The 15,964-nt window shown below is 39.8% G+C and overlaps 1 protein-coding gene across 2 annotated transcripts in view; it reads left to right on the forward strand.

Annotated features, from left to right (window-relative positions):
* Positions 1-5,932: 5,932 nt before the first annotated feature.
* ZNF385B (zinc finger protein 385B) overlaps positions 5,933-15,964 on the forward strand; it is a 164,513-nt gene continuing 154,481 nt past the window's right edge. Inside the window, exon 1 of one of the 2 annotated variants that reach the window (XM_069020506.1) lies at positions 5,933-6,095. The gene's annotated coding sequence lies outside the window, so the exon portion shown is untranslated. Of the gene's footprint in view, positions 6,096-6,540; positions 6,654-15,964 lie in introns of those variants that run through there. The other variant, XM_069020508.1, reaches the window with a different exon arrangement.

The following is a 15,964-nucleotide window of genomic DNA, read 5'->3' on the forward strand; positions in this document are numbered from 1 at the left end:
TTCATAGTTTTCCATCAGGGGAAAAGTGCCAAAATTATGCTGCATATGCTTGGCTTCTTGTCTGTCCTTGAAGTGGCAAATCTCTGGGAGAAGAGACTGCCCTTAGCCAAAAAATGATCTTTTCAAATCAGATTTTCTTGGAATTGTAGTGTGTTGCACCGTTTTTATATAAATACAAAAATTGTCAATATATAAACATCCTTGCTTTTTATTCGGTGACACCAAAATCACAAATGCATTAGTTCAAATGCCTTATACTACCCTTCTCACAGTTCCTCATCTCCTATGCTGTGCAGGTAGTATTATTTTTAAAAACAGATGGGAACTCAGGAGGTGACTCTGATCTTTCACCTGTACTTTAAAGAGATACTGCATAGTTCTTATCTGGAAACCCCTGGTGATTTTAATGGAGTCAGGTTTAGGAGCACTGAAGGAAGGAAATATTCTAATTGGTTTTGGTTTTGAGCTGAAGAACAGTTTGTTTCTATGTTAAATGAAGTAGTGAAAACAAATAGCATGCCATCTGGCTAGCCTACCTGGGTACTTTACCAGGAGGTTTTCAGATGTTCTCCCTGCCAGTTTTCAACTTCTTAAGTCCTATGTTACTGACGTACTTTCTTTACACAGTTGTTCTTTCCTGTTTAGGAATTATCTTGTTCCTTGAACTGAATTAGAATTTTTAAAATCTTACCCTCTTTTGCAAAGATTTCCCCTGTCTGTTGTTTGAATTATTTATTCTCTAAATTAAAAAATCTCTAGTGTTTCCAGCATTCACAGTAAACCAGTTATACAGAGAAATAGACCTCCATGTTATCTGTGAAACTGATATTCTCAGGGGGCAGGATAACATTGATGTACCAGTGAGCTCTCATTCTTGGAACAGATTGTGACTGAAAGGAAGGGTTTAGCAGCTTTTCTAGTGCTTGGAAAGATGTCATATGTTTTTCTTTAGATCACTTTTTTCCTGCTTCAGTTTCTCAAAGCAAGAACATCCTGCAAAAAATAAAAACATTTAACATATCTGGGGAAGTAATGGAGTACAGACAAAAGTAATTTCATAAAACCAAAATACTTATTGCTGACTGCAACTTTAAATATTGTTTTTTCTTAGTATGAAACAAACATATGTTCACAAATATCTTTGAAAACAACTGTGAGTATATAAATGACAACAAATTTGTGAGGAAGGATTCATATGTGTTTTGGGTTCATCTATTTGTTGTTTATGATTAAGGTGCACATACAACTTTAATCACTACTTAGAGACATGGTTCTCTGAGCATGACGTAGATAATAAAGAGAATTCCTTGTGCCAAACAGCTTACAATCTAAATCCATGTAATTTTTCTCAACATGCAATCAGGAAATGGAAATGCTATCATGGGAATTAACTGATCTGTCACACAGTACAAATAGCATAGTTACATAAGACTGAATGGTTGGCAGATATTTATATGAGCATACTTTATGAACTAACTTATCAAATAATTTGGAATAATGCAGATAATTTGTAGGCACCCTTCCCATCTGATACTGAGCATTCTAAATATAGCTAGCAGATACAAGTTTAAAAACCAGGGATAACTGAGCCATTAGAAGTCAAGTGGGACACTTAAACACACTTTAAAAACCCCAGGAAACTGGAAATCTATGGACAAAAGTAAAGAGCGGTGAAAGTTAATAGCAAATTTCAAAAAGCATCTCAAGTAACTCCATCAAATATAGATGCAAGGTAAAAAAAAGAACAAAAAAACCCAAATCACTGTCCTCTTTAAAAAATAAAGATAGGTTGGTTAGCGAGTAGCAGGTTGGCTAAGTAGTTGCTTTGTCTGTTTATACAGGGGAGGCAGATGGAGATCTGCTAAATCTGGGATTGTTTCCCCAGAGGCAATAACAGGGAAGCTGGAAAATGTACAAGCATATAAGATATCTGGTTATAAAATGTCAGATTTCCTTAGAGGAACCAAAACTCGAGACATGCATACAGATGTGAATTTTAAATTGAGTAAGGGAATCAATGAAGTTTCTAAAGTCTTAAAAAAAATACTTGATCCAGAAACAACTCTAAAGAATTCCTTTATGGTAAAAAACAAACCAAAATCCCTCAATGAACAGGTGACAAACAAGGAATTGTATGCCAGTGGGAAAAACTCTAACAAAGCCTTTTGAAGAAAAGTTGTGAGAAAATACCAAAATCTCTTGGTAAGGGTCTGGAACATGGATTCAGGCACAGAAGATCTTCATTCAGTCATCAGAGGGACTTTCTTCACCATACTTTTTCCATGCATAAAAGTTAGTGGTTAGATTTTTAGCTGTGTTTTGTTAAAATTCTGTTTGTCAGGCCTTAATTTTGAAGACCACAGAAATAAATGGATATCTTCAGGAAAAAAAACAAAACAAAAAACCAGCACAAGACCAAACACCTCTCAAGTTTCTTCTTCTCAGGAACATGGTGACAAGGCTATTACTGTCTTGGAACGGGTAGGGTGCAAAGCAAACACAGAGATTGCCCATATTCACTTAAAGCCAATATGACTTTAGAGACTGGGGCAGCTACTCTGGGAAAGAAGATGTGTCGAGGTAACCACTTAGAAACATCTCCCATTATAAAAAAATTGGTTCTTAATGGAGGGGAAATATTGAAATTACTGTACCTGTAGTTTCTGTGTCTACATCTGGTCTCCCAATTTCTGAAGTGTCTTTTACTGAAACACTTCTCAGCAAAGCTAACAGTTAATAGGTTACTACTGGAGAAGCCATTTAAGAAGTAGTCCTGGAAACACTTGGTTTATTTCCACAGACAGATACTTGTGTAATGTGCCTTGAGAGTATTTATTCTTGTTGTTATTCCTCGCATTATTTGCCATATGGGATCACCAGAAAGGCAAATCAACATTTGGAGCATTAGGATACTGTTTTCATATTTTGCATAGACCACAAACAAACAAGAAGTCTGTAGTCATACCTCAGATGCCCTGTGGTGCTTAGAGACAGCTTATTTTTGAAACGGATTACAGTAAAACAATATTGAACCTTAATTCCCAAAAATGGTATAACAGTCAAATAGAGGAAGACTTCCTTGAAATAAATGGGAGGCTTTTCATATATGTAAAAAATAGCTTAGTGTGGAGAACACAGCAGTTTCCTTGTTTGCTGGGGACAGAGAAAAATTTACTTACATTTCTGGCACTATGTCTCTTACAGTGTGAGTCACAAATGTGAGGGTTGCTTGAGGCTTCCCTGTGGTGACCTCTCCTCATGAAGTGATATCAAATGTCACCCAGATGTAATACTACTGTTCCCTTTTGTAGAAAATATTTCCCAGCTCTTGGGACATCCTGAATTGATGTTGGGTTGTAGGTATTCCTAAGAGGTTTGTTTGCATGCACCATTCTGCAAGGATCTAACTCTTTCCAGTGACAAACTTGTGTCGCATTAAACCTATGTTCAGTGACAGATGTTTTAGAAAAGCCATCTAAGTTTGTTATGGTAGAGCCAAACTTAAAGTTCTGAAAAAAACGAAGTGATAAAATGCAATTCTAATTCATACTCAGCATGTTTTCTTCATACCCTGAATATTCTTACTTAGGATAAGATCCCACCTCTGTCTGGTTTTATATGTTGATTTATGCAGCTTTCCAGCAGAAATGCATCAAAAACCTCTCCTTTCCATGAGGTTCCTCTGAATTTACAGACCTATTATCTCCTTCTAAGGTCTCCCCCGCTAAATGGTCTTCCTGTTGCTCAGACCACTTTTGAAGTTGTTTTGATATTCTATAACTATTCTGTAATTTCATAAATTCTAGTGTGTTTTCAGCATTTAATAGAGATGAAATGTGACACTTTGATAATACAGATCACAGGGCATTTTAAATTTTCCACCTTTCACACTTAGACAATCTTCTAGACCACAGGATTGGATAGGGAGCTGGAGTCAAGAATGGTGAGTTACACAGTGGAAGACAACTGTGAAATGCATCACAAAGATGCGTACAACTGTGGGTTAAATGTTGCTGTTTCTGATGAGAACAGCCCTTTCAAAGACAGACCCAAGACATACTTTCGCATCAAGTGTTCGAAGCCATATACAATTATCACCTGCCATTACATCTCTCTGTAGGAAGCTGATGGTTAGAACTCACTGAAATATCTTTTTTGTTTGGTTGGTTTTGTTTCTTTTGTTATCATGAGCCACTGAAATGTTCTTGTTCTGAAGAATGCTATAGCATTCACAGGGTTCTTATTATTTTCATATTAACAGCAAATATGGTGCATGGTCATTTGCAGACCACCTTTCAATTTGAGATTGAATAACATCTCTGTGGCAACTACAACAGTCGCTTATGTAAGTAAAGTAATACTGCCTGGATATAATATTCTTAGTTCTTTACAATAGGACTTGAAAGTTGGATATGAAGACAAAATTCGTGAGTTTTTGTCCAGTCAGAGATATTTTGAGATTTCCGAATATGTTTTGGAGACTGTTGTGCTAGGTTACTGCAAGTCTCTCTTGAAAAGGGCTAAAAGATAGACAAAAGAGAATCAAATATGAATACGTTTTGTATTGCTAAAGTGCAGTCATACATGTATGTGCCTTTTCAAGATAATCAGTTTGATCAATTTATTGTCTGACTGATCCCAAACCCTGTCTATGTATTTTTGGTGGTGTTGTTTGTTGCTGAAGCAGTTGTGTACACTCAAAATTCCTCTACCACTGGTCCAACACTCCCAGTCTCAGTAGGAGATTTTTCCTACCATGCCATCTATTCTGCTGCTACAGACTCAGACAAGCTCAGGACTTCTGGGGGGGGGAAAAAATATCTGTCCTGTTTTCAGCTTCTCTTTCTCTCTGTAGGAGACCAGCAAATCTTTCAAAAACACTTAGGTATGCTTTAGAGTTCAGATTTCTTCGGAGCAAGAAGTTTGTGGTAGGTAAAACACCAGAAGAAGGGTTATATTCATGTTTTTATGGGATGATTAATTCAAACTTTCATAATTTCCTGTCCTGAATGCTAAAAGAACTTACTGAATATAAAACTGTAAACAAGGTATGATGCAATTCTTCATAGTATTAAGTATCACTGTCTTCTCCAAAATCTGAAATTAAAAGTTCGACAGGAAGTTTTTCTCTAAAGTTAAATGTTCCTGTTTTCCTTCCTGGAGAAGAATAGCAAATTAAATACTGCAGGATTCCCCATGTTTGCATCACATTCTCCAGGAGCAGTGTTTGAACTATAAAAGCTAACTCAAATTATAAAAATGCTGTAAAAATACTTATACTTAAGTTTGCATTGATTTTGGTGTTTCTACCATTAATATTATTATTTTTCTCTTAAGTAGTTACAAAACCCGTCGTTTTCTAGTGTAATGTTTCTCTTTAGGATACGGTTTTACGTTCTACAAAAACAGAACTGCAGAGTAGTAGCTATTGTTTTGAAGCCCTCACAGGCGGGCTGGCAAAGCCAGAGGGCTGGGAGGCTCGCTCGAGGTTTGTGTGAATTTAGGGAACAAAGCAAACCCTGACAACCAGAAGCTGAAGGAGTAAGGAAAGCAGGAGAGGCGGCGGTGTTCCAGCGGGGTGTTTGGGGATTGTTTCTCACGGCTGTCGCCCCTGGGACGAGGCTGTGCTGCCTGTGGCACGCGAAGTCCCAGAGGCTCCGGGGAACGCTGAGGTGGGCGCGCCCGGCCGGCGCAGGGCTCGCCCGGGGCAAGCAGACGCACTGGGCTGGCGGAGGTTCCCTCCAGCCCCGCTCGCCTCCGCCGAGCGGCTCCGGCTCCGCCGCTCTCCCCCTCAGGGCCCGGCCGCCGCCACAGGTGCCGCGGGCCGCCCCGCCCCGCCCCCGGCGCGAGCGCGCAGGCTCCACCCGCCTGGCGACCCCGGCCCGCGCCCCACCTGAGCCCGCGGGCGGGGCGGGGGCCGGCCACGGACGGACAGAGAGACAGACGGAGACAGGAGGACGGGCGCAGCGGGAGAGCCGCAGGGCTCTGGCGGAGTTGCTCCGCGCTCGCCTCGGTCCGACAGGAGCGGGGCTGCGGCTCGCGCCCGCCTGCCGGTGCCGCGCTGCCTCCTTCCTTCCCTCCGGGCGGCAGCTGAGGTGAGGGGCGGGCGGCGCCAGGGGCGCGGGGGTGCTGGCGGGGACCTTGCTCAATGTCGCGGCGCGGGGCGAGCAGGGGATGCCCGGCCACGGGGCGCGGCCAGAGCCGGAGCCCCGGCGCAGCCCGCCCCCTCCGCGGCCGCCGCCGGGCAAACTTTGCCGGCCGGAGCCGCAGGTAGCGGGTCCCCGGGGTGTCCTCCTGCCCGGGCGGGGTGGGCATGGCGGGGGCTTATCGGCGTCTCCGCAGCATCGTTTGTTTGCAGAAAGGATAAAGCGCGTCTCTAAATAGGTCAGGGGCTTCGGCAGCGCCTGGGATTTGCGTAACGATTTTTGTTACGTGGGAAAGGTGCGGGGCTCCTGCTCCCGGGCTCCGAGGCTGCACCGAGCGCTGCTTTCCTGGCACACCGAGTGACTTTTTTAAAGAAAAAGTAGTTGCATGAGTACAGCTCGGCTTTCTCGTTTTTTAAAACCCGACGACTTCGGGAAAGTTGAATTTCTTCAGCAAAGGTGGAATTAACCCACATGAAGGAGTCATCCTTGATGAGCTAGTTACGCATGGTAAGTGTAAGTGCTTGGCATCACGAGCTCGTGGACGGTGGTGGCATGCTTAAATATTAAAGTTTATGTCCTGGTGACACTGTTTCAAAATATGTAGAGGAGATTTAGGTGCAGGATTGTGTTTTATGTAGTTAGAGGCAAGAAATGCCCTTGTTTCAGAGGAGTTGTCAGATTATTCATGCATATGTGTAGGTTTAGGTTTGTTTTCTCTTGTTTTTGACCCCGATCAAACTTGGGAACTCTCTTCATGGGTTTCAAAGATTGTGAGCTTGGGATTAGGTCTGTATTGTTAAGGTTGAGTGGAAAATCTATAAATGGAAAAGTTAGGGAAGTATGGCACTGTGAGCCTTTAGAAGTTTCAATAAATCTTCAAAACACACATTTAACTGCAGCTGTGGGAGGAGGGAGATGATAATTTTATTTCCCATACTGTCTGCTGCTGCTGTAGTGATGCCTTGGACAAAGTATAAAAATGATATGCAAAACAAATCCTCTGGCTGTCAAGAACCTGTATACTTTCTCATCTGAATGAAATGCAATATGAAACAGTAGTGCAGACCCCTGAAGTCGCTGGGGATGCGCCTGTGTGATTGCAGTAGGTGTGGATGAAGCAGTGCTGCTGCCGGTCCAGAACGAGAGGCAGTGGCAGGATACTGGTGAGATGCCCAGGCTGGTGGATTCAGGGAGAGCGTGCTCTTCGAAGCTTCTGCCTCTCGTGGCAGCATTGTGCTCTCCAGTGGATGCAGCCATCCCTTGCCCTGTTACTGCAATTCTTAAAACAAGGAAAAGGTGTCTCTTTTGTGTAGTCCAGAGCTGATACTATGCTGGTGTGAATGGGTTATGCTGCTGCTTCTTTTCCGGAGAGGTAATATTGCTACTCCTTTCAATTTACCAGGTTAGTAGACTGCTTAGGGGGAGGGACAAGGTTTTTCTTCTGTTTTGTTTCTAGAGTTATTATTCTATAGTTGCAAACTTTTTTCTGGTGTTTGGTCTTGCCAGATGGGTTTTCTGTGCCTCAGACCTTTTCCAGTGGATGGGAATTGATATGCTTGTATGATGAAGGCAGAAGATAAACCAGGAGTTATGAAACTGGTCACATTAATAACTTCTTTTTTTTTAATTGTTTGGCTGAACAATCCACAAGGCAGTAAGACATTAGAAAGGAAACAGACCTCTTACAGGACATTTTCACTACATTATCAAGGTGTTATACTTTATTTTCCCAGTGAATTACATAAAGGATGCTTGGTTAAACCTAAAAATATTAACAAAAACTATCAGGTGTCAAGATACTGTGCTGACTTGCCTCTTCCTGCACTAATGAGAGCTGAGCTGTCCATTGCTCCTGTGCTCCCTCTGCTCTGCACACTCTCTCACAAGGGATCAATGTATTCACACCAGCACCAGTTTCTCTTAACTGACTCTTCTTCACTGTCTGCATCTTTTTTGTTTTTTCATCTTTCGGATTTCCTCAGCTAAGTTTTAATAGAGAGGATATCTTCCTCTCAATTACAGTTGCTCAGAGGTAAGTTGGTGTAAAAGCAGCAAAAGACCTTGTGGAAGATAATCTTTTGGGCAGTGTAGGCTTGTTAGTTAATTAGCTCTGCAAGTCCTAAGATTTTGAACAGCAATGAGGATTACTGCATAAAACATAACAGATGCTTTACAGTTGTTGCAGTTTTTTCCCTTCAGGTTGTCACAAGGGATTGTGGTTTGAGAATATTTTCTCTCTGAGTTTGAGAATTTATGAAATGGGGCATTCATATTGTTTTCCAAATGAGCATATGGTACAGTTGTGATAGTCTCAAATCTCAGCATTCATCAGGCTGTGCTGGAATGTAACAGAGTATGGAACTGGAGTGCAAGGTTCTCTCTAGTGTACTGAAATACACTGCAAAGCTCGGGTCATCTGTAGTTAATGGGAAGAAAAGATGACTTTGCAGTCTGAATAGCATGCTTTCTGAAATTCTGCTCTCACTTTGTAATATGCCTTAAGCCCTTTGGAATTCTTTGAATGACAACTTGCAGCAGATAAATATTTTGGTTCTGTAACTTCTGTATTGCGTTCAGAAAATTGTAGTACTTAATATATGTCACCCATCAGGATACAACTGTGAATGTATCTTACGTGATCCTGAATTACCTCTGATGCAGTGAAGGTAGAGGCAGATGTTAAATACCATAATACCCCACTTAATAAAGGGGGAATTTCCCCAGATCCATAGAATGCACTTGCATATTTTATCCTCAGGCTGATGAATGTACAGAGAGTTGAAAGAATTACAGGAACTTCACTCTCCTGTGTGACTGTAACATCCCTCTGGCTGCATAGATTACTAGATTTTCACCACATACTCTGCTTGCCTAACTACAGATGCAGCTCAAATGTTGATTGAAGGGCTATTTTCTATTGTTATTTTGCCCACAAGTGTAAAAGGTAGAGGTTCTTTTCAAATGTAAAATTTGTCTTTTTACTGCAGTTTCACAGAGCATGCATAATCTTACAATAGGAAGTTTATGGTTTTCATTATTTAACAAAGGCCAGTGTTTTAAAAACAAAACATCTAAAACATTTTGAAAACTTGTGTGCTAAGGATTTTTAAAAATGTTTTTTCACAAAATTAATATGTTTTCTGACTTTATGTGATGCACAAAGCAAGCAGGGTAATTACGGCAAAAATTGTTTCTGCACTGTGCAGTCATTTGATGTCATTCTATATTGTTGGAAAAAGTGCTGCCAAAGAGTAGCTGGTATTCTAACAGAGTTTCATTCAGTGAGAGCACTGAGTATTATTAAGTAAGCATTGCTTAATATATGTTATCAGTAGTATGTTGGTAAAAATAACAAAATACTTGGTAATTTGTTCTGGTGTAATGTATCTTTTGGTGCTAGAAAATGAGGGTCTTGGTCTGTTTGCCACAAATAAACCTGTTTTTTTCTGATGCCCTGCAATACATCACATTTCATGAAGTTGAGCTAATATTTCCAAGAATGATTAATCATGCCCATTAACTTACAAATTTGTATTGTTTCCTTTCTAAGTGATTGCTCTCCTCAGATCATCTGCAATAATTCTTTTGAATTTCTCAAATGTGAAGCTTAGATTCTTAACACATTGTGCATTTTGCATGCAACTGTGATTCTCCTTATATATTAGCTAAAGCTGACATTAGTTTCTGTAAACATATTAATTGACATGTTAAAAATTCATTAGACAACATGAGCTTCCAAGGCTTGTAAAAATAGAAGCCTTGTAAACCAATCTAACTGTATCAGTGCAGCCCCAGTCCTTTGCTTATCAATATTGGTACCTTAACAATTTGCTGCTGCTGAACTACCAGACAGATCTTGTAATGACAGGTGATACCAATACACAGTGAGGCATGTTATAACTGTGCTGTTTACATTATTGATGATTGTTTGAATATGAGCAAGTTAACCTGTTAGGAAAGCACAGTTCATGCTTAATTCCTCAGTGAAATTATTCAATAAAACTTTGTTTATTGACAACAACTTTTTTTTTTTGTTATTAAACATTTATAATAAGGAATTTAAGAGGGGGCAGTAGCTAAACATGAGTACAAGCAGCAACTTTAGACAGCTGAATTCCTTTTTACCTCACTTTAGATATATAAATTCTTTGCAATTACATAGCCATCAAAATGTTTCACAAGTTTTAAAATATGAGTTTGCGTGGAACACAGAAATGCTATTAAATAGGTTTCAGTTTACAAATAGGTGAAATGCACTTTCTTCTCTTTCTTCTGTGGCAGAATGTGCAGGCTCTGCATAGTTATGCATCTTGGTTCACAGTTTTCTAGACCTGGTGATTTTGCTGTGTGACAGGATGATGGGTTGTGGTACTGGTAAAATGCTGCAATTCTGAAATACACTGGGCAGTTTTTCATTACTCTCTGCTTTCTACTGGCAAACTGTTTGGTGCAGACGTGCCAGTGCTGAAAATATGGCAAACTTGGGGCACACCTGTGGAGAAGTCAGTCATTCTGCATGTGTGATAGGGTGATTTTGTCTCCTTGAGCACACTGATTCACATTGAGAGCTGTCTCAGACTCCTCTTGCAAGCAAACCACAAAGCTCAAAGCCAGTCTGCTCTGTTATAGTATCCATTACTTGCACCTGTGTGGCAGGGAAAGTGATCCTGAAGACTAAGGTAAGTCTTGTGTGTAAAGGCAGACTGTGTAACTGCTTACTACAGGCACTGAAGAACAGTGACTGAAATGAGTGTTCAGGTCAGGAGAGCAAAGTAAAATTAACTTGAGGTGAAGCTTGAATTATATTGTGACTTTAAAAAGAAAATTTTCTTCATTTTGTTATTTATTTTTCTGTGTTGTGGTATATTTATGATTTATGAGGCTTTTGTTACATCATGGCAGTCAACCTGCCACCACTCTACAACTGGTGTGGTCTCATACTGAATAGTTCCTAACTGAGTTAGTCATTGGTGACTGGTTAGTGCTGATTCCTAGCAGAGGATGTGCTCCACAGAATCTTTAACACTTCTGAGCATTACTGAACTTGTAACATCTAATGAGTTTATAGCATAAATGGTTGTGACTGTAGGCCCTGTTGTTCTTTCTATATATACTTGTGCAGGTACCAGCAAATTAAACATATGGGAGCAGACTTTGTTTAACAGCACATGCTGTTGTATTTTAATTTGATGCATCTCAGTACATCCCATTTAGATATAGTAGAGTATCAGGTCTCCTTAGTCCTAATATAATTTGATACAAATTCAAAGATTCATTAGGTTAAGAATCAGTGATGTAGCAGGCAACATTAGTATGGTCTGCTTCAAATGAAACGGGAAAAAAGTTTAATGTGATTTTCATGTCATCTAGTTTACACTTTACAGTGTTCAATTGTATCTGTCATAATTTTGATTAAAAAGAAACTTGTTTTCCTAAGGCAGGAAAAAAAATTGAGCATAAAGACTCATTATCAAGGTGTATTCCAGAGAAGATGAATTTGGGTAAGATAGTAAGTAAACACCGTCAAAGTTCTTACTCTGCCCTGTGCAGCAAGACTTTCAAAGAAGATGCAGGAACTTCCTAATGGGATTTTATAATGAAAATGCTAATAAAAGCTAGCAGAGGAGTACCTAGTCTATTTCTTTGCATGACTGCGTATGGCCAAAAAAAAGTAATTGCATAATCTTTCTTCCTCTGGCCACTTGCTAATACTGGATGGTGAATCTTTGACTTGAAATTGCAAATGCATGTGCGTGCCTAGGTGCACTTCATCTTTCTGTTAAAATGAGATTATTTAATATGTTACAACTAAGAAAAACCCTTATAAATCTGCATAAAAACTTTGGAAAAAGATTTAGCCTTTGCCTGTTTCTGCAGTCTGTTGTGTGCAATGCAGGTGCAGTCTATGCCAGACAGATGCTTAGTTGGTAGATTGTGGGGTCTGTGCATAGTCAGTACCATGTTTGATACTTATCTTGGTCCCTTGTTAATCAGAGAATAAGAATACCAATATTATAAAACTCAAACAGCATTATGAGAGCTTGCAAAGTTAAGAATTTGTAAACTAGGAAATGCTATACAACCTTAGCTGGGTCTGTTGGTGGGCATAATCAAGAGTAACTTGTTTTTCTCTCACCACACTTTGTGCATGGCACGGGTAATAAGTGCTTCAACAATAGTAAAAGAAATTAAAAAAAAATCTTTGCAACACTTCCATGATAGAAATAAGAGAGCATTCTGCTGACATAGGAGGAAACTTCAGCACACAGGGGGATCTTCAGCAGTGATAAATGCCTGGGCTGAGTCTTGGGGTCTGGTACGTCAGCACTTGGAACGATGTAATGTGTGCTCACAGCAGAACTGTTGTCTTGAATGGCAACAGGAGCATTCAGCACCTCCATAAACTGGAGCCTGAAGTTATCCACTCAGGCTCCCACAAAAGTCATGTGCTAGTAGTGAGTGATTTAAGCAACTTGCCAAACATTTCTAGCAGCTTGGTGGTGGAGCCCAGGCTGTGGATAGATTCTCCACTGCAGCATGTAAGTGCCTTAACAGTGAGAGAATCTTTCTCTCTTGCAGTCTCCTGCTTTTCTTACAATTTCTACAGCAAATGACATTGGGTTTTTTTGGTAAGATAGCTGTTCTCATGACTTTGATTGGCTTGACTAATCTTCAGTCTGTGAGGAGAGCGAAAATATGATCTTGTAATTTAAAGAGCCTATTAGTTGGGTTTCTTTAAAAAACAACCTGTTCTGCCATAAGGAATCATGGTAAATCTTGAATTTTTCATCAGTGAGTGCTTTTCAAATTGTTAAAACTAGAGCTTGGATTCTGGAGCTTCTGGAATGATTGAAGAAATAAATTTTGTGCTACTATGTGGAGTAGCATTAGAGGCTTGATGTGCTTTGTGTTTCACTGGTACTTGCTTAGGTGTTGTCAGATGCCACTCCGGAGAACTTCACATTCTTTTAGACAGGTGACATCAGAAGCAGGAGAACCTTACTGTCAGGTTTGATAGCTAAAATGGACTTGCGACGCTTCTAATCCCATAAGTAATGTGAAAATATTAAGTACTCTAACATATGGGTAGGGACGTTTAGTGCTATATCCTTATTCTATATAAAATTAAACTGCTGAAAATGAATATATGTTGTCTGTACCTGTCTAAAATAAATTTTAAAGATGGAAGTCATTCTTCTTTTAGAAATGTCTAAGACTGCTGAAGCTTTAGAGAATAAATCACATGGGGAGTGGCTGAGGGAGCTGGGGTTTTTTAGCCTGGAGAAGAGGAGGCTCGAGGGAGACATTATCACTCTCTACAACTCCTTGTCAGGAGGTTGTAGCCAGGTGGGGGTCAGTCTCTTCTCCCACATGACAGGATGAGATGAAATGGTGTCAAGCTGCACCTGGAGAGGTTCAGGTTGGACATCAGGGAGAATTTCTTCAGTGAAAGGGTAGTTAAGCACTGGAATGGGCTGCCCAGGGAGGTGGAGTCACCATCCTTGGAAGTGTTCAAGAAACAACTGGACACGGCATTTAGTGCTATGGTTTAATGGACATGGGGATGTTTGGTCAAAGGTTGGACTCAATGACCCTGAAGGTCTTTCTCAACCTTAATGATTCTCTGTCTCCAGGACTTTACTGATCTAGATAAGACTAAGTCCACTATACTCAGGGACCCCTTCTCTACTGCAGGCAGGTGACAGATGCTCTGGAGCAAGTGATACTCCCGAAAGGCTAGACAAGAGCTGCCTACACTGACATTTTCTTTCAAACAGGTTTGAGAATTCATTTCAAGCAAACTCTGCTGTCTTCCCTTGGCATGTGCGTTAGTCTCACAATCTCATGAATGTTACAAAAATAGCTTAAGAAACCAGACAATGGAGCTTTACAAACTTCAGCATCAGAGAAATTTGCATTGATGATCAGTAACAACAAATTTTGACAGAAGTAATGTCAAAATCTGATTATGTTGTCAACTTCATAATTTGGTTATATTGTCAACTATGTTAACTCAGTAGATTTGTTGCCTCTCAATTGTCCCCATCATAATTACAATTTATTATGTAACTCAAATAGGATGGGGCAGTGAGAGGTTGACAAAACAGGTGTGGTGTATTTCTTGTTTTTACTGCTTTCAGTGAATTTGCATTAGCCAATATTTCTACATAGAACTTGGTGGTGACTTGTTGTTGCAGTGTAAAAGATACAGAAAACCTGTGCCATTCAAGGAACCCCATGGACCTCTCTTATGTGTTATTTGTAGTTCTTAGAAGCTTTTCACCTTTTTTTTCTGAACTGTAAATTAGAATATTGATCAAGTTTCTGTATCACAGTTTTTTCAGAAAGGATCTGACTTTTTTATCTTCATTTTAGGTTGGACATCTAGATCTTGAGCAAGGATAGGAGAACTTCCTTCTTGTTCAGAGGGAGAGATTTATACTAACCTGATTTGGTGAACGTTCAAAAAAAAAAGGAAGCACACGCTGGCGTTAAACCCCAGACGACAAAATACAGACGGGCTGCAGGGAGCCTGTGGCTGACAGGAGCGTGTGGGGTTTGTAATCTCTACGTGCAGCACCACGGCTGCTTCCTGCCTCATGCAGTTGATCAGAGGGGCTGTTTTGCCATGTGGTTGTGATAACTATGGGAATTGTCACAGGCAGTTAGGAGCCAACATCATGTTTCATGCTGAGCATGGGAGCTTGGCAGGTTTGCTTTTGTATGCTTCTACCATATAAATGCCTTTGTAATATCAACATGATGGTGTGGCTCATGTTTTTACAGAGCTGGAGATCACATTTTGTGTGATACTGAATCAAAGTTTTGAATGTTTCTGATTATGTATTTTTTTACTCTCTCTCTCTCTCTCTCTCTCTCTCTCTCTCTCTATGTATGTTCTTGAATCTGTTCCTGTCATTTATTGTTGCTACTGTTGTATTGTTTCTTCCATCTTATGAGAACCCTCAAATTCCTTTCACATCAATGACTTTTTGCAAAAAACTGATTTCTTTTCAAATTTCTTATAAGGTTGAAGTAGCTGGCTGTGGGCCAAGAAGTAGTTTATGCTGTTTAAAAGGATCATTTCAGCTTGCATTTCCAAACAGGCTAGTTTATAAAACTCAGCATTGCTGTTTTTTAAGAATTGTCAGAATGTCTCTAAAATGTTTGTTACAGGGATTTGTATTTCATGTTTTTTCCATAAAGCCATAGGCAAAACTTAATTCACTTACCAGACTGCTGCCAAATGCTTCTCAGAATTAGTAGTGAAGATTAAAAACTTATTTGGCCAGCAACTCACTGGGTTTCTTGGAACACCCCAGTAAAATATGAATCCCCTTATGGATGGTGCCCCATTTTAAATAAAAATTCTTTTGGGCCCCTTTTCCAGTCAGTGAAGTCTGAAATAAAAGTATAGTTTTAAAAAATTCACATACCTGTTTTTCTTTTTTATTCAATAGAAAAAAAGAAGAATGCTCTTTAAAAATAAAGCTCACTCATCAAACTTGTGTATAATTTAGAATGCAAAAACATTTATTCTTCCTTTTTTTTAAGGTATTTAATGGGAAACCACAGTTGGGAAAATGGGGTATAAGACTAATCACTCGACTATTCCTTGCAGTTACACATTGGGACTGATGAATATGTATATTTTTAAAAGAAATGTATATTGGTAATGATTGCTTTGAGATTCATTCTCTTGCATTTGATGAATTGCTTTAGTAGCTACAATTATTAGATCTCTAAAAAGAGGGTGAAGAAGGAATAAGAATTGAACATATATCTGCATATATCTGTTCAATTAAAAGTCTTCTAGA

This window comes from Aphelocoma coerulescens, chromosome 7 (genome assembly GCF_041296385.1).
Source record: "Aphelocoma coerulescens isolate FSJ_1873_10779 chromosome 7, UR_Acoe_1.0, whole genome shotgun sequence".
Classification (NCBI taxonomy): Eukaryota; Metazoa; Chordata; class Aves; order Passeriformes; family Corvidae; genus Aphelocoma; species Aphelocoma coerulescens.